Genomic DNA, 18,746 nt, shown 5'->3' with positions numbered 1-18,746 from the left:
GTGATTTTTAAAAAAAGCTATTATCAGAAAGTTATGGAAGAAGGTGGATGCTTGGCTGAGCTTCCACTCTTTCCTTTATTCCTGTGTTTGTGCAGAGTGGTTATCAGGAAGTTTATTTGTGGATTAGGCAAGGGTTTGTACTTGGTAACCTTCATGTACTCAAATCCCGTGTGCGTGTTGTGAATAAAATTCACTTGTTTTAATTTTCTAATGAACAAATTCCCGTGTTTTTCAGATTACACTGCGTTTTTGGGACACACCTCTGTTGGATTTTAATATATGTCCTGTGAAGAACAGCTTTCAGCTATGGAATCGGTAAATATTGACTTTGCTTCTGTCCAAAATTTTTGGTTTATTCCCTCACGAGTGCTTGTGTCTCTGTTGGACTGTTTGGTTTTGCCTTTTTCAAATGTTTTTCTTTATTTTCTGAAATTTGAAAGCAAAAAATTGCAAGTTCTATGGCATATATAAAAGGTACTAACCAAGAATATTTTGGGAGTTGTCTGTAGTCCTGAGATGTCTTTTTAATTTTAGAAAATTTTGAATATAGCAAGTTTTTCTCTGACCTCAGTGAAATAAAAGTGAACTTTCCTGCGTGGGCAGTTCCAGCACAGGTTTGCCCAGCAGACTGTGCAGCTTGTTGGTGCTGCTGACTGCGGAGTATTAAATAATACCTCTTTCTTTCTCTTTGCTTTCAAAATGCCTTGAAAAAAAACCCAAAGTCTCTTAAGTTTCCCAGTGTTATGTCTCCTTGTGATTAGCCTAATTGAAACAGATGGCACCTACGTTTCATTTTGGGCAGAGAAACCTCCCAATCTGCTGAGACTACAGTTGGATGCAATGTTAGGATTCAACTTTTTGGAAGCATTAACAGATGCAGAAATAACAGGCTGTGGTAGAGTGGAGTTTAGGGGGGGAAAATGAGATTTTGGCCTCTGTTTTGTGCGAGCGGGTGGGAGAGGCTGGTGCTGCCCTGGAAATCCTGGTGGTGTGGCTGGAGCTGGAGACAGGGGTCTGTTCTGGCTGGGTTTTATTTTGCTGTGTTGGTGGTTTGGTGTGGTGGGAGATGAGCAGGGGTCTGTTCTGGCTGGGTTTTCTTTTGCTGTGTTGGTTTGGTGTGGTGGGAGATGAGCAGGGGTCTGTTCTGGCTGGGTTTTCTTTTGCTGTGTTGGTTTGGTGTGGTGGGAGATGAGCAGGGGGCTGTTCTGGCTGGGTTTTTTGCTGTGCTGGTTTGGTGTGATGGGAGATGAGCAGGGGGCTGTTCTGGCTGGGTTTTTTGCTGTGCTGGTTTGGTGTGGGAGATGAGCAGGGGGCTGTTCTGGCTGGGTTTTCTTTTGCTGTGCTGGTTTGGTGTGGGAGATGAGCAGGGGGCTGTTCTGGCTGGGTTTTTTGCTGTGTTGGTTTGGTGTGATGGGAGATGAGCAGGGGGCTGTTCTGGCTGGGTTTTCTTTTGCTGTGCTGGTGGTTTGGTGTGGTGGGAGCTGAGCAGAACTGGGTGGGCAGTGCCTGTGTGGGGCTCAGGGTCACCCCCAGCATGGCCAGAAATCCTTTGGAGAAGGCTCCCAGTGGATCATACAGAGCGTGGCTCCTGCCTTGGGGCCCTGGGTCCTTGGCTGACCTCTGGGTTCAGAGGGATTATTTGTGATGAGGTTGTCAGCACGAGGAAGGAGAGCTGCTCAGTGTGTGCAGCCCTGCCTCTGCAGGCTGAAAGGTGTCTTCTGTCCTGGATTTTGAGGAAAAAATAATTAAGAATCGTTGTGTATAGTGTGGCCATGATAATTTGGAAGTATTCCGATGCAGACAAGATGTTATTTCAGCTTCCCCTGGTGAATATTAATAGCAGGAGAAGCCTTTCACAGTAAGACAAAGCAGAGCAGGCATCGGTGACTCTGGCAGTGTTGTTAGGTAATTAAAGTGTATCAGGTGTGAGCCCTTTTCCTGGTGTGTGTGGAGCTCTGCCCTCCTTCCTGGGAGCTCTGCAGGGCCCTGAAAAACCCAGCTCAGCCCTGGCATCAATTATAAATCAGGCTGGTTGCTGTTTGCTGCCCGTTTTATTTCGTAGCTGGGGACAAAGGTTTTTCCTTCTGAGTTTTGGAGTAAGTGGTGTTGGGCTTTCTGAATGCAAACTGTCCTTTTCAAACCAGGATAACAAAAACTTACCCAAAATTCAGGTGTGTTTGCACAGCTCTGTTTGGAAGGGTTTGCTTGGAGCAAGCCAGGTCATTGCAGAGTCATGGAACGGTTTGGGTTGGAAAGACCTTAAAGCACATCTGGTTCCACCCCCACCATGGGCAGGGACACCTTCCCCTGCCCCAGGCTGCTCCCAGCCCTGGACACTGGCAGGGGTGGGGCAGGCACAGCTTGTCTGGGCAGTGCTGCTTGCTGCTGCTTTGCTGCTGGCAGCAGGAGTGGCTGCAGCACTCTGGGCTTGTCCTGCCCTGGGGTGACCCCACTGCACCCCAGCCCTGTCACAGCTGGCTGTGTCCCCCACCTTCTGGGGATGCAGAGGGGTCAAGGCTTCCTCCCAGCTGTGCTGGTGCTGTGGCAGGGCTGTCTCAGGGAGCTCCTGATGAATATGCAGGTGTGGGATTAAAGGGATGAATGAGGAGCAGAATTGCTTTCCGAGCTGCAGCCCTGCTCTGACCTCCCGAGAAGGGCAGATTGTAAAGCTGGGGCCTGGAGTGGAAAAGCAATTACAATACACTGCCAGCATTGAATTGTCCTCACAAAGTCAGATGCTGCAATAATGGCAGCGTTGTTTAGCTGGAACGTGACTTCACTTAACTGCTCGCTGTTTTTCTATTAATGCTCTGAAACGTGTCCACAAACAGCTCTCAGCTCTGGCTGCTCTGGGGAAATGGAGCTCACTGTTCCACCAGGAGGGTATTTCTCTGCAGGAGCTGTTCTGAGCTTGCTGCCTTTTATTCCTGTGTGTTTCAGTTCTCACCCCTTCCAGATGAGAGGGGCTGGAGGATAACCCTATGGCAGTGCAGTGTGCATTGGGTCTTTAGGGTGTTGGTCATTGTGGGGCCTGGGAGAGCTTTCCATGGGGTCCTGGGGTGTGGAAGTGTTGGCTTTTGGATTGAAGAACCTGGTGTGTTATGAAGCAGGGCGTGGTGAGGGGAAGCCATGTGCAAGGGGGGATTAATAGTCTGAGAAAGCTGGGGCTGTGGGAGAGGAGACACTGGAGAGACCTCCAGAGCTTCTTCCCATGCCTTGAGGGGCTCCAGGAGAGCTGGAGAGGGACTTTGGGCAAGGGATGGAGGGACAGGACACAGGGAATGGCTTCCACTGCCAGGGGGCAGGGTTAGATGGGATATTGGGAAGGAATCCTTCCCTGGCAGGGTGGGGAGCCCTGGCACAGGTGCCCAGAGCAGCTGTGGCTGCCCTGGATCCCTGGCAGTGCCCAAGGCCAGGCTGGGCATTGGGGTTTGGAGCAGCCTGGGGCAGTGGAAGGTGTCCCTGCCATGGCAGGGGGTGAAATGAGAGGAGCTTTGAGATCCCTTCCAACCCAAACAATTCCATGGCTCAGTGCAGCATTAAAGCAGCAGAGTTGTGTGGTTGTGGGTTTGCTGACTTGTGCTGGAGCCTTTCTCTTCTTAAAACAGGGGTTTTGGAGGCTCCCAAAGCAGCTGGGAGGTTCTCCAGGTGCAGGTTTGCCCAGAGCGTTTCTGCAGAGCCAGTTTGGGTTTGTTCTGCTCTGTGGGGCTGAGGGGGAGCACCCCAGCTCCTGCCCTGTCCCCCTGTGTGTGGGGTGGGTCTGCACGGCCCTCAGGAGCACTGAATGTTTGTGTGGCTGTGTTCTGGAGGGACACAGTGTAAATTTAACTGTCAAACCCCTGTCTTCACTGCCAGCAGAGGTTAAGCAGAGGTGGCTTAACTGGGAGCCTGGAGTTCTTTGTGGGTCAAACAAGCCTTGAGTTTTTGGACGCAAAACCCTGCTGAGACCTAGAGGAAAGAGCTTTAAATCCTTTCCCCTGTCCCCATGAAAAAGCTGCTTTTTCAACTGTAATCTCAGCACAAGCATTTGCTTTGAGTGCTTGAATTGCTGCTTTTACAGTTCTCTGTATTTTCCTAGAATTTGTTAAATTGCCAATGTTATTCACATGGCACTTCTGGCAGGTGCCACCTACATGCCCTCAATTTGAAGGCACCTTTCAGGAGCAGTGTAGGTAGGGAGGCTCCTCTCCTGCATGTCAGATGTTGGAGAGCGCAGCACTTCCATTAATTCACTTTCCCTGACCTTTCCACTGCTAATAAGCCAAGCTGGAGCACAATGCAGCACCTTAATGAACAGACCTGAGCTGAGCAGGGGCTGCTTTGAAAAATGTCTTGCTTGACTTGTTCGTTGGGTGTAATTTTGGTCCATTTATTCACCATGGCACAGACACAGGGAGTTCTTGGTGAGAGCAACCCACAACCAAATACAGCCCTTTTTCTCCTTCCTCTAGTGTTTAGAACTGGAGAAAACCATGTCGATAACTGCTTGAAAAGAGCAAGATGGTTGGTTAGGCTTTTTCTCTGAATCTGCTTGGTTTTGAATAATTTTATTCTCTGGGGTGCTATACGGTGATCAGAAAAATCTCATTTTTAGAAGAAATTTGCTTTTGAGTTAGGATTCTGTAGATTTATATCAGCTCATGTAATGTGCACTGAAAAATGCACACTTATGGGTTATGAAATTTGTAGATTAAGATCAACTAATATGTAATGTACACTTAAAAATCCCGTTTGCATTTAGGAATGAGTTTACTAAGCAGACAGAGCATGGGATCATCATTTCCAGGAACTGCCAGGCTGTTAATTCACAGAGAAGGCTCCTGAGCTCCCCAGCCTGGGTGACACAGGTTTTTGGGGAAGGGCTCTGTGGGGTTCTTGACCAGTTCCTGTTCCATTGTTGTGCAGTGGTGCTCCTGGGTGTGATCTCTTGGGAAAGTAAAAGTGCTGGGGGCAGGTTGTGGGGTGGTGAGCAGGGTTTTATTTATTTATGGGCGTTCACAGGGCACCCAAGCGGGCTCTCGAGGGTTGTGGCCTCCGCCCTGAGGAAGTGGCACTGGCTGGGGGTGAAGTGGCAGCGTGACACACGGTGTGGCTGCCATCCCTTGTTTGCCAGAGGTGTCCATGGGCTGTGATTAAGGGCAGATGACTCTCTTGGCAGCGGGAGGTGTGCAAGGTGTTCCCACCTGGGCAGCTCACGGGCCAAAGGCCCACAGGGAGCACCAGGCTCCCTCTCCTGCTGTACTTGTGGAATGAAGCTTGGGGTGTTCTTGTTCCCTCCCCTTTTGTGCAGGTAGTGGTGATCCTGAGGTTTTGATGTTCAAATCCTGAGTTCTTTAGGATTTGGTTATTTCAGTTCTTTTGAAATGAGGGGAGTGGTTTTGAGTGCAGGGAATTCATGCCTGCCATGGGGATGGCTGAGGGAGATGCATCAGTGCCTTGGGCACCTTTAGTGGGGCTGCAGGTGGGACAGTCATTGTCCAAGGAGCAGGTCAGCTGCTGGACACCCTGGGAGGTGGGAATGAGGTGGGAATTGTGGCCCAGAGGTGTTCCCAGCGTGAATTCATGGGAACCTTGTGTGGAAGGTGATTTGGCTGTGCCACCCAAGTGTCTGACACAAACAGGGAGGTGCAGCCTCTGTCATACATGCCTGGATAAATGGGAAATGGTTATTGCAAGCAAAGGCAAAAGTGATGGATCTGCCTCACTGATAGCCCTTGGAAGGGGACTTCTGACAGAACCAGAAAACAATTCTAAAAATAAGTCTGAAATGTTGGATTGCCCCATCCCTGGAAGTGTTCAAAGTGAGACTGGATGGAGCCTGCAGCACCCTGGTCTTGTGGAAGGTGTCCTGCCTATGACAGGGCTGGATGGGATGAGCTTTAAGGTCCCTTCCATCCCAAACCATCCTGCAGTTCCATGCTGAGGGTGGGGATGGGCAGCAGGCCTTAGCAATGTTTTTTCTTGGCTAAATTCTTGGCACAGCTTTGGTTTTGGAACAACGGGAGAACAAGGGCTGAGCTTTGCTGGCTCAGCCTCGTTCCTCCCTGGCTTAGGACTCACTCAGGTGTTCCAGCAGCTTTTTTTTTGCTGCTGGGTGTTATCCCTGTTTGATGGTAGCTTGCTGAGCTTCTCCAGAAATCCAAGGCTGAATTGTGTTCAGCAAGTTCCTGCTTTAGGCAGTGTTTGATCTTGGGCTGTGACTGGCCAGGCTGATTGTTCCCAGTTGTTGGAGATGTGCAGGGAGAGGGGAGGTTTTGGGTGTTTTGCAGGAACTTGAGGCCATGAAGGGAGTGAGGGGCCGTGGGCTGTGCCCGCCATGGCAGAGGCTCCTAGGGCTGGAATTCCCAGAAGTGCTCCCTGTGCCTGGCTGTTTTGGGAAGCTGACACGCCTGGCTTCGGCCTCAGAAGTGGCTTTGGGTTGGTGGACAAACACTGAGAGCTGTGCTTTCCCTCAGAGCTGTTTGATGCCTGGCCTGCCTTCCCTCCCCACAGCCCTGGCTGCTCCTGGGGTGGGCAGATGGCTGCAGGAGCTGCCCTGGGTGCCTGGGCAGGCACAGCCCTTGGGAGGGGGCCAGGCAGAGCAGCACTGGGCAAAGGGCAGCGCTGGAGCTCTGGGACTGCCTGAGCTCCCCCTCAGCCGCGACGTTTTTAACTCTTGAATTTGGAACAGACTTAGCAGCTCACCTTTGGGGGTGGGAGCTTGGGAGGTTGTCAATACTATTGCCTGGAACCATCTGTTCCTACCACTAAGTAGCTGCAAAAATCAGTAATTCATTTCTTTTTTTTTTTTTTTTGAGGAGCTTGGGTGTACATCTTCTCCCTTGTTATTTTTATGGGCTCCTTCATTATGGAAGACAAGCATCTCCACGGTGCTGGAGCTGACTTTAATCTTTCATCTAAATTTATTTGAAATTTAAATCCCTGTCATTATCGATATTAGAGGTTACTTTGGAGCAGAGCAGCTATTTCTGGGGAGCTGGGTGCATGGGGTTCCCTTATCAGCCAGGAATGTGCTTGTCACCTTTCTTGATGAGCCTCTCGCAGAGGAGCAGGGACAGCAGCCATGTGTACGGGTTATTTTGGGAAATTGCCACTGTAAATGGATGCTGTGTTTGCTTTTGCAAGTGAAATCGGTCATGCAGTCCTATTTTTCATGTATTTTTGCCCCAGTGAGTTAGCAGTGCCAGTGGGCTGGCCCTGGTGGTGGTTATAGTTCTCCTGGGCAGTGACAGGAGCACCAAAGCCAGCACTGACTGCAGGACAGGCACAGAGCACTGCAGGTACCCTGTGTTACCCCAGTGACACTGCACTCCTGGGCTTAAACTGCAAATTCAGGATGAACTGATATCACATAACTGTGTTAGTGTTTGGGGCAGGAGGTCCCAGGGACTGGTGGTGTTTTCATTGCAGGTGGTGACACCAGAGGAGCCTGGTCCTGGTGTCCCTGCCCATGGCAGGGGTGGACATGAGCTTCAAGGTCCCTCCCAGTGCAAAGCACTCCATAATTCCATGGCTCTCCTGCCTGAGGCCTGCTGTTGGTTGGGGGCTTTACACTCTTCCTCGCTGTGTCACCACAGCTGAGTTTTCCAGGTGTTTGTTTTGGTGGTTATCTAAGCCCCAGAGCGAATGCTGAGGGTTCTCCTGGTTCTGTCAGTGGCAGAAGTTGGGTTTTGTCTGATCTGAAAGGTTGGATTTTGATGGAGTTGGTGTGCCTGGACTCATCCTAGCGTGCAGTAATGTGAAAATACAGCCATCAATTCCGTGGGTACCCTTAGAAAATGTTAATGCTTTCAAGCCCCAGAGGATTTGAGGAAAAGTTGTAGTTCAGAAATTGTTGTGTGCCTTTCAGGGAGGCCCAGACTCCGTAGGGCAGAGCCAGGTGGTTTTCAGAGCACGTTCCCTGTGAGTGTTCTTGGTTTCCTTGCTGAACATTTAACCTTAAATCTGAATTTCCTGGAGGTCTTGACAGCCAGTTTGTTTCCCAGTTTGGTGAAAGATGGGAGGGCCGCAGCAGAGCTGGATGTGGTCATGTGCATGTGGCACCTCCAGCTTGGGGGTGCCAAATACTTGAAGGAGTTGGAAAAGTGAGAGGAGCTGGTCAGCTTGATGGATGTGAGTGGGTATGATGGGAGGAGTTCTCTGATTTTGATAATTTTTATCCTTTTTTATAGTTTTTTGGCTGTTGAGCAGTACAAGGATTCAAAGGTCAGCACTGAATAGCTCTGGTTATTTTCTGCTGGTCCTAAACTTATTGCTGGTGTCATGTGAGAAATATACTTTCTTTTTATGTTGCACAGTCAGAAGAAAATTATTTTGTTGTCTTCAGTAGTTTTTACCTCATTCTTGTAGTCTTGCCAATATCCTGTAGTTGTTTTTTGCAGGAAGCCTTTCAGCGTTCTCTTAATTGGAATTAACTTTTGTAAGAGAAATGCACGTTTGGGTTGAAGATAATGTAGGAAATAAACATTCAGGGAAATTTATTTTAAGTTAGTGGAAAGAAGTTCATTGGAGAGCTTTGCTTTGGAACTTTAGAGAGGTTTAAGGAGAAGTTTAGGGTAATAATAAAGGAATAAACCAGCCCTGCTCCTGTCTTTGAATTCCTGTGGAAGGGCAGCTCTGATCTCTGCTCTGGTGACCAGGGACGTCCTGGGTTGGATGATCCTTGTGGGCCCCTTCCCACTCAGGATATTCCATGGTTCTCTGATTCTCTGATTATTTTGAGTAACCTTAGAGACTGGTAGGGTATCTACTTGTTACTGTCTGGTAAATTATGTTCATTAACATAATTACAGAGTTTTAATGCTGCATGGAAGTTATATGGAGTCAAAATCAAATAGCAACAGGTAGTAAATAATTGGACAAAATAAAAACATGGAAACAAATAATGAAGAAAAATAATCATGTATTCTTTTCCTGTCACCAGCCAGGGCTGCAGCTGGATGTAGCAGCTGCCCAGTCCTGAATCCTTTCTTCCTCTCATTTTTAATGCTGCTTTTACAAGAGTCTGAAGGAAATCTCTGTCTAAACCAACTGGTAGCAGCTCCTCTGGGCTTTGCCTTTGGCAAGGTGTCACACAGCTGAATTCTCCTTCCTTTGCTAAATTCTCCTCTCTTTCTCCTTGCACTGTTTGGCTATTTAGTGCTATAAGGGGAGCCTGAATGTTATGAATTTAGCCAAACCCTCGAGTGTATAAAGTAGAGAAACTTCCCTCATTCCCTTGACCTCAAGCTTGCTGAGGTAGGAAAGCATTTAAAACACCCACAGCTCTGTGTGCACATGCAGATGTATTTTTAAGTGTCCCCTACTTGAAGGTCATCCACAATTCCAGTTGCAGTGCAGTGGGGTTTGCTGTGGCTGGAGACTGTCCTTGGGGCTGATTGCTCTGCAGGCAATGTGGGACCCTGGGGAGATTTCATCCAGTGCTGCTCAGGGTCTGCCCCAGGGCTGGAGCCAGGCTGGGACACCTGGGGGGGCTCACCTGGAGGGGAGAAGCTCCAGGGAGAGCTCAGAGCCCCTAAAGGGCTCCAGGAGAGCTGGGGAGGGACTGGGGACAGGGATGGAGGGACAGGACACAGGGAATGGCTCCCACTGCCAGAGGGCAGGGCTGGATGGGAGATTGGGAATTGTTCCCTGGCAGGGTGGGCAGGGGCTGGGATGGAATTCCCAGAGCAGCTGTGGCTGCCCCTGGATCCCTGGCAGTGCCCAAGGCCAGGATGGACACTGGGGTTTGGAGCACCCTTGGACAGTGGGACATGTCCCTGCCATGGCAGGGATGGGATTTGAGGTTCTCCAACCTAAACCATTTGTGACTCCATGAGAGGAATGTGGACGAACATCTCTGTGCCTGCAGGAGCCTTCAGAGCTGCTGCATCTCTTGTTCCCATCCCTGTGAAATGGCTCTGGGCTCAGAGCTGGGCTGAGTGAGCTCAGGCCACGATGAGACAGAGCATTAATGAGCCCTTGAGAAGGGATGGCTGCAGCACTGAGCATGGAATTGCAGGGATGTGCTCTTGGCCCAGCCAGGGCTGTTCCTCAGTGTCTCATTCCCAAGGCCCCTGGGCTCTGGAGCAAAGGGATGTGAACAGAGGAGCTCAGCTTTGATGGTCTGCACTCTAAAAGCTGCCAGGGAATGATGAACTGTGGGTTTGATCACCTCTTGGTGGTGTCTCCTGGTGCTTCTGTCTGTAATTTGGATGCCTCCAGGACACTGCCCCAGGCTGAGACTGACCCCTTTGTAACGCTAAATTAAATAATTATATTAAAGTATTAAAATTACCCTCTAACACAGTGATTTTCTGTGCTGTTACCATATAAATTGTATGGTTTTGAGTGGGGACAGCTTATTTAGGAATCCTGTGCTGCCACTGATGCTTCTGCCCTGGAGGATGTGGTGGCTTTAAGGTCAGGTGTCACTTTAAAGTGAATATTTTCATGAGGTAAAAAAAACAACTCCCTGTGCTGAGCTTCCTTTGCTCACAGAAATAGTTTCTGTATTAATATTTAATTTACAGTAGCTCTGAGGAATGAAGAAAGTCCTGGACTCTATTTTTTTTTTTTCTAGTCCTTAATACATTTCTTTGGAACAGCTCTTGGGTATAAACAAGGAGGACAGAGTGTCCTGGGCAGAGGAGTGAGACAGTTTGTGTTAAAACCATAAGTGTTCGTGGCTTTAACGTTGGAATGTTCAGCATTAAGGATCCATCAGGTACCTTGGAGTAGCCCTAGTTCCCAGTTGCTCTTTTTCAGTCTTTTTTTTTTTCTCCTGGGATTCTTCATGGCTTTGCCCCTTGATGCAGATTTAGATGTTTTTGTTCAGCAAAGCTCCTGTTCCTGATGCTGCCAGCTCAGAGCTCCAGCCCAGGAGAAAGTGGGTTCAGAATTCCAGACATGCTCCTGGCACGGCTTCAATTAAAAGGTGTTGAAAGAGGCTGGATTTTGCAATTTTGCAAAGTTGGAATTTTTGTCCCTGTTAAAACCTTGGGGATCCCTGGGAAAGGAGCTTGATCCTGGCTTTTTTTTTCTGCTGGGTGAGGAAGAATTTATACCGTCATCCCCCTGCTTTGACCCAGTTATGAAACCCTTGCCTGTAAAATTATTAATTTGGGGACTCCCAGCCATTCCAGTGTGAGAATTCAAGCAGTGGGAATTTTCCTGGAGAGCCACCTCCAGTTTAGCCATTAAAAGCTGGTGATAAATCCAGTGAACTTAGTAAAATATATATTGCAGTGTGCCATGAACTTTCTTCATTACTCTGGAATTAATCAATGACTTGGACTGCTTTTTCCCCCTGCTCAGCCATACTTTCACGAGGTATAATTAAAATAAAAAAAGCTCCAGTTTTCCTTTTTGTTCAACTCTGCTGTTGTTGAACTATGTGTGGTTTGGACTTCAGCCCTCCAGAATATTGGCAGAAGTTCTTGTCTGGAAAGAAATGGTAATCCTTTTGGGGTTGAAGAACGGGGAAGGAAAGATCACTGTAGCAGGGGTGATTGCAGGCAGAATAAGTAATTTTGCACACACACACACATATATATGTATATATAACATGCACTAATATTTGTGTGATTTTATATAGGTGTTCATAATTTTGGTGGTTTTATGTCAGATTTGCTGATTTTTAGTTTATTGTAGCTATTCCTATTTTTAAACTTTCTATATGAAGCTTAATGGAGTAGCTAAAGTTGCACATGGAAATTACTGCAATTTCAATATATTGCATTTTAATTCAGCTGAGGTGATCAAAAAGTGACCTAAACCTTTTTCTTTATTTGAATTGCTTCTGTTTTACCTTGAAAGCAGCCAGCAGAAGGCTGTACCTATCCCTGTGGTGCTGCCAGTGTCCTGTGGAATTATCTGTGTAGAGGGGATAGGGAAATGTCTGCTGTTTTCAGTTGAGAGTGAGGATTTGCAGCCTGTGGGGGAAGTGATGGGGTTTGTGATGAGTGTCACACTGCTGCTTCCCAATGGGCAGGCTCCAGGCTTGCTTCAGTGTGGACAGAATGCCCAGAGCTGCAGTTTGGAGCTGTTTGAGCTGTTTACGTGAGGAGCAGGAGGTGCAGATCCCACAGGGGGTTTGGGTTCCGCAGCCCCTTCGGTACCTTTGTGATTTTGGGTGCCAGTGAAGGAGGGAGCGTGGAAGCACTTGAACAAAGAATGTCTCTGGAAGTGCCACTGGTCATTCTGGCGCACACTTCCACCAAAGCTGCTATTGTTTTTCTCTTAGTTAAACAACAGTCAAGCTCACGCTGGGGCTTTTTTCTTTTCCCTTGCAGTAGAATGTTGGTTTTTATGTGTCCCCCGGGCCCACACCCGGCCGTGTGGTGGGCCAGCACACAGATGCATTGTTCAGGGTCCCACATTCCAGGGAGATCAAATGCTCCTGCTCCACATCAGCTGCACATCTGCAACTGCTAAAACCTCAGCAGCCCTGCTGGATCCAGGTGCCATTCAATTCCAGGTTAAAGGCACAGGGAGCTGCTGCTTCTCGGGCCCTTCTGCTGAATCCTGCCGGCTTTGATTCACTACAGCTGCTGAAACAGTCAGGCTTGGTTCAGGCATGTGTGGAAGAGAGCTCATTTCATGCTTGGAATTGTAATTATGTTCTTTTCTTTCAAGCTGCCAGCAGTAAAAGATGTCTTCCAGTGTGTATTATCTAAATAAGCTGTAGTGTTTAAATGTTTTCTTATTTCATTTTAAGAATGTGGCAAAATAAATTGTGCTTACTCTTCTAGTTCTCGTTCTGGAGCAATTAATTCCCTGTAGCTCTGCACTGGCAGGCTCTGGGAAGCTGCTGTGGTACCCTGCAGTTGAGCAGCCCTGGGCAGCAGAGCTCTGTGTGTGGACAGTGTCCTGGTTTGTCACCTGGCTCTGGTGTCACTTCCTGTGTCACGTCCTGTGTCACCTCCTGTGTGCTCCTATTGCAGGTGGTGTTTGGTGTTCCATCCCAGTCATCTCTTGGAGTGCTGGCTGCTGAGTTTTGGGGAATTGTGAGCTGGGTGATAGATCTGAGCAAGGCACAGAGAGAGCAGACACTGGCAGGAGAAGGGGGAGTGGTTTTATGCTGAAGGAGGATTGATTTAGGTGGGATATTGGGAAGAAATCCTTCGCTGTGAGGTAGGCAGGCCCTGGCACAGGTGCCCAGGGTGCCCCTGGATCCCTGGCAGTGCCCAAGGAGTGACTGGATGTGACACTCAGAGCTCTGGGCTGGTGTCAGGGTGGGGATCAGTCACAGATTGGGCTCAATGGGACTGGAGGTCTTTTCCAGCCTCAGTGATCTGTGAATTCTGTGTTCTCCCAGCAAACAGCTCTTCCCTGAATTGCTGGGTGTTTGGGAGGCTCCCTGCAGGGCTGTGACCCAGGCCTCCTCTGGGACAGGGCTTTTGCCTTCCTCACAGAGATGTTTTTTGTACGCGGCTGCTGCAGGTTCTCTGTGAGTTTTGGGTGTCTGGAGTCAGCACTTTGATTGGCCTTCCCTCCTCTCTGGAGTCTGTCTGCTGGGCTGTGGTCTCGAGGAGAGAGCCTGAGAGCCATTTCAGTGTCCCCATGATTGACTGGAAGTCACACTGGATAAATCTTTCATGATTGGAAACCACTTAAGCCACGAGGTAGCTGGTGATCACTGGGTATTAGTGGAGAGGTTCTACCAAACAATCAGGGAAAATTGAGTGGCAGAACATATAATTTATGACTTCATCCGAGCTCTGTGGGGGCAAGTCAGTGAGAATCGAAACACTGAAAGAATTATATTTGACAGATATTTTAAAGAATGACTCCAGTTAGTGTCATTTATTGCTGGAATGTGTGGACAGATCCACAGTCAAAGCCCTTGTAGGGGCAGTGCCAAAACCAGATATGAAAGAGTGTGCAAGAAAATGAGAACACAGGATGTGGCCGAGGGCTTGAATTTTCTGACAATGGGCAGAAAGAATGTTCTGAGGGCTTTTTCTCAGCCATTCTCCTTAGATAATAAAGTTTACAGATCCTGCTTGGTGTTTGCTGAAACTCCTGCCTGAAGGGGATTTGTCAGGGTTTGGAAGTTGAGCAATGAAGGTGTCATCAGTGTACAGAGACCAATTGGAGAAACTTCTGGAACATTCTGGACTTTATCTCTAGGATATCTTAATTTTTGCCTAGCAGTGATATATGGCATAGGAGAAATCCATTGCCCTGTGCTGGAATGTGCATTAAAAATACCTGGGCAGGAGTTTTTCCAGGCAGTGGCAGGTAACAACCCTCGCTCTGAAGGAGGAAACATTCTAGAAAACATTCTTCCCTCAGATGTTTTGTAGTGGTAATGCCTCTGGAAGTATTAATCTTTCCTGTCACAATTTGGCACTCACTCCAGTTCCCAGCAGGGGTTTCTCAGCTAATCCCTGTCTGGGAGATTTTCCCTTACCTTACATTAATTTCTGATCCTGACATCGTTTGAGGGTTTGTGTTCAGCTTAAATAAATACACTCCAGGCTGTCCTGTCGACTCAGGGTTGAACATCAGGGCAGTGGAAGTACCTGTGAGCTGGAGCCCTCACGGGTGCCACTCACCTCTCCAGCATCCCCAAACCCTCCATGCCCTGGGCTGTGTCAGTGTTATCCCCCATGGCCCAGGAGAGTTTATTTGAGAATCTTTGGTTTCTGTGCAGAATTTTCTTGCTGTGAGTAGCTTGCTTGGAGAGGAGAGTGGCAGATGTTCTCACTTTAGCCCATGAGTGACAGCTCCTGAGTCAACATCTGTCATGCTGCTGGAATTGTCCCCAAATGCTGCCATGCTCCAGAGGCTGCCTCAAACTCGCTGGAGCCAGCCCTGCCCGTGTTCCCTCCCGTGTTGTGTGCTCCTGCAGGCAGAGGCAGCTGCTGTGGCTGCTGGGCAGAGGCAGCTGTGGCTCCTGCTCCAGCCTGGAGCACAGGAATGGCCTTGGGAAGGGCCAGCCCTGCTCCCTGTGCAGGCTCATCCTCGGTGTCAGACCCCATCCAGCAGAGCCAGGACTGCCTGTCCCAGAACGTTTGGGGTTTGGGAAATCTGCCCCCATGGCACAAAGAATTGCTGTCAATGAATACTGGAGAGGATTGCCCAAAGCAGTGTCCCAGCCCATCAAAATATTGGGGTTCTTCCTTTATCCTCAGACTTTAACCTTTTGAATGGTTGTGTGTCCTATGTTGCTTTCCTTTTTGACCAGCATCCTGCTCTGTTCTGTCTCTGAAGGTGCAGGCCTGGATTAGGGCTCTGTGTTCCACTAACATCCCAGCATGAACATGGTCGTTCCAGGGGAATGGGTCTGCTGGTTTTCTTCCCAAGTTTTATATCTAAAATTCTTGGGAACTGAGGTTTCTGCCAAGTCTCTGTGATAGACCTGAGGAGAGGGGAAAAAACCCCTTAGCTAGTAAAACACTTTTGATTACCTTTTTTGGCTTCAGGTTTGTTCAAAAACAGTCTGAAATGAAGTTTTTTGAAGAAGTCATCTTAATTTTAAGGCCTAGCCCACAAATAGCCAGCTTTGCTTGATTTGTGCTTGATTTTTTTTTCTGCATCCCAATGGAAGTGAATCTCCTGGTGATGCAACTCAAGGTGTTTGTGCTCCCCTCTGGGTCTTGTAGCTTTGGCCCTGCCTGGGATTGAAAGTGCTAAAGCTTAGTCTTGAATTCAGCCTTAGTCTGGTGCTTGTCTTAGCAAAGGTGATTTATCTCTCAGCCCTGTTGTGCCTGGGTGAAGGTTGTGCTGGTCTTGTGCTGGTTTTTGTGGTGTCTAAAGAGGAGCCTTGAGAACTGGAGCTGGCAGTCACACTGTGGGGGGAGCGTGTAAACTTAGTCTAAAGATAATTTATGGTTTCTAAAGCTGCTGCTGAGTAAAACTTTCCAAGGCTGGCTCTGACCTAGCTCTCATCAGTGTAAAACCGAGAACAGTCATCTCAAAGTAGCATTTTGAGTTGTGTGGAGGGGAAAGAGGAAAGCTTTGCTTTCCCAAAGGCTTCATTGGCTGTAGCCCTGCGGCACATGAGCAGCTCTCTTCTTTCGAGCGTGACCCATGGGGTCACTGTTCCGTTACCTGCGCCCTGGCTGCTTTAAACTCAGCTTATTGGTTTAAGCTTGGCTCGGAGCGCGGTGTTTTTTTCGGCGGGCTCGTGGTGCAGCAGCTGTGATGTCAGGGTTCTGATAACCCCCCCGGGCTGTCTCTGCAGCCCTGCTCCCTCCCGCAGCCGCGCGCCGGCACCGCCGGGAGAACTTTGGGTCACGCGGGGTTGAGCTGTTGGCAGCGACGCTCGCGTGTTGGCAGGAGCTCCCCCAACAAGATGCTGGAGAGCAGGGGAAGATTTCTCCTTGTTTTTGCAAATTAGCAAATGAAACCCTAAATAAGTTGCTAAACTCAGTTTCCTTCTGTTGGGTTAAGAGGAGGGGAGCGCTTGGAAACCTTCGAGATCTTAATTGGCCCGAGCGTGCTAAAAACACCTTCTTTCCACCCCAGGCGCTGCTTCTATCTTTCCAACACATTTGGCTCGTTCGGTGGCAAATCATTTTTATAACACTGGAGAAACTGTATAGCTCCAGAAAAACAGGATGTGTGCCCTGCCTTATATTATGGATTCTCTTTCCAAGTATTTTTGGGGGTTGCTGAGAGCCCAGCCCTGTTTTGGGGCATTGGGGCTGTGCCCGTTGGTTTGGTGCTGGTGTGGTGATAGTGACAGTGGTGTCCCTTCACTGAGTGATTTTGTGTTGGGGTAATGACTGGTTCTGTTTGAGCACAGATACCAGCTGGGCTCCCTGGCCCTTCCCTTGTGCTGGCTAACGGAATTTCCCCTTGCCACGGGCAGTTCTCTATCAGCTCCCAGCCAGGAGCACGCTGAGGTCACATCCAGATGCTGTCCCCCTTCCCCTCTCAAGCTGGGGACAACGAGTTTCTCATTTCTTCCTTGGGCTGATACTGGTGATTCCTCCTTCCCACAGAAAGCTCTGGAAGGTTTTTTTGAGTAGTACAGTATTGTTCCATACTGTTTTCCAGGGTTTTCTATGTTAATGGTTGGTTTGTTCTTCATGGGTTTGGCCACTTGATTTTGCATCTGATTTGGTGTATAAAAACTTATTATTTTAATTGAAGTTCTCTGTGAGCTGCAGAACTGCAAGGTGTAGTGAAGTCCTATTTGGATCTCAGGGCAAACAAGCCATGGTAGGGCTTAAAAACCTGGGAAAGGGTTGGTTGGGCATTCAGGGGGATGGGAGAGGGAGGCCAAGGAGGAAGATGGAAAATGTCACTGAGAGTCAGTTTGAGATGGAATTTATTTGACAGGACCAACCAGCCAGTGCTGGGAATGTGAGATCATTTATCTAATTAAAGCACCAGTCTGTAACCAGTTTTCAGGGTGAAAAACCAAAGTTTGGGCATCTTCTAAGACTGAGGGTTTTTCTCTGAGCCAGTAGATGAAGTTACCCCAAAATAGGCTGATGTGCACCTGGAATGTCCCAGTTCCTTCCTGACAGGAGCTGCGTGCCCATCTGTATATTTAATTCATGCAGGTATTGCAGGGTGGATCTGGAGGTAGGAACACCTTCTCAGAAGGATTTATACTTTCAGGTATGGCAGGAAGATTTTGCTGCTGTTCTCTTCTGCTGATTGTAGCTGAGCACTGGTTGGAGAGGAGCTGGCTGGGCTGTAGGTGTTCCTGTCCCTCCCTGCCTGCTCGCCCGCCAGGGACTGCAGAGAATGCTCTCCATTTCCAAAACCTTCAGTCTCACCTTACATTTTCTTCCTAGTCAGTGTTTTATTGTTTTTAAATAGCATTTCAATGCTTCAGAGCATAACCACATTACAGAATGTTTTTCTCAAGTACCAAATCTGAGCTCTGGCAAAGGTGACCCTTTGGGTCTCTGGCTCAGAGACTCTCCTGATCCATTTCTTGGTCTTTTTTTTCCCTTGAATGTTTCTGACTTTCTCCCATTTACTCTTCCATAGTGACAAGTTATCTGAGATCTTGCTGTGTGTGGTGATTTCTTGCTTTTAGGGTTCTGTGTAGAGAGCGAGTCAGTTTTTACAGTTCCCCAAGGAAGTGATGTGCTGTTATTCTACAGAAACCACTGACATAGCACATTTTAGGCCTGGCCTGCTGACTTGGGATTGCAGTGAGCTTTAAAGTGACAGTAAATCACTTGTGACCATCTGCAGCTGCGGTGGCCCCGGGGATGATGGTGGTGGTGGGGCAGAGCAGCCCAGGGCCACCCAGTGCTGCAGGTCTGCTGACACCACACCTGAGCAAACGCGGCCTCAGGGCAGGTGGCTGGTCACCCAGAGCCTGGGCTGTGTCCCCAGTGGGGGAGAGGGAGAAGCTGGAGCAATGCTCTCAGCATAGGGAATGTGTCTGCTTGAGCCTTTGCAGAATCATTAAATGGTTTTGGTGGGAAGAGACTTCAAAGATATTCCAGTTCCACCCCTTGCTGTGGGCAGGGACCCCTTGCACCAGACCAGGTTATCCAGGTCCTGCCCAGCCTTCTGTCACTTCATCCCTCAGGAATTTGGGTGCCTCGGTTCCAGCACAGGCACAGAGCTGGTTGTGTAAAATGGAGTCCCCCTCGCAGTGCTTCCCCTTGCCGGTTCCCAAACCCCTCCTGGCTCTGGCAGACAGGCTCAGCCCGGGCCGGGCAGTGGCCGGGCGCTCCCTTCCCTCAGGGGCCGGTGCCTGCCCGGGGGCTGGGCCTCCTCTTCCCCGGGCCGTGCCGGGAGCGGGGGGCTCGCTGCAGCCCGGGCCTCACTTCCTCAGGAAACCG

At 49.0% G+C, this 18,746-nt stretch overlaps 1 protein-coding gene across 4 annotated transcripts in view; it reads left to right on the top strand.

The window, feature by feature from the left end:
* ANKRD11 (ankyrin repeat domain containing 11) overlaps nt 1-18,746 on the top strand; it is a 127,333-nt gene that overhangs the window by 22,419 nt on the left and 86,168 nt on the right. For all 4 annotated transcript variants that reach the window (XM_058813518.1, XM_058813519.1, XM_058813520.1 and 1 more), the window contains exon 2: nt 236-315. The gene's annotated coding sequence lies outside the window, so the exon portion shown is untranslated. The remainder of the gene's footprint in view (nt 1-235; nt 316-18,746) is intronic.

This window comes from Ammospiza caudacuta, chromosome 13 (assembly GCF_027887145.1).
Source record: "Ammospiza caudacuta isolate bAmmCau1 chromosome 13, bAmmCau1.pri, whole genome shotgun sequence".
NCBI lineage: Eukaryota > Metazoa > Chordata > Aves > Passeriformes > Passerellidae > Ammospiza > Ammospiza caudacuta.
Note: the sequence above shows the minus strand (reverse complement) of the source record. Positions and strands in the feature narration are given on the sequence as shown.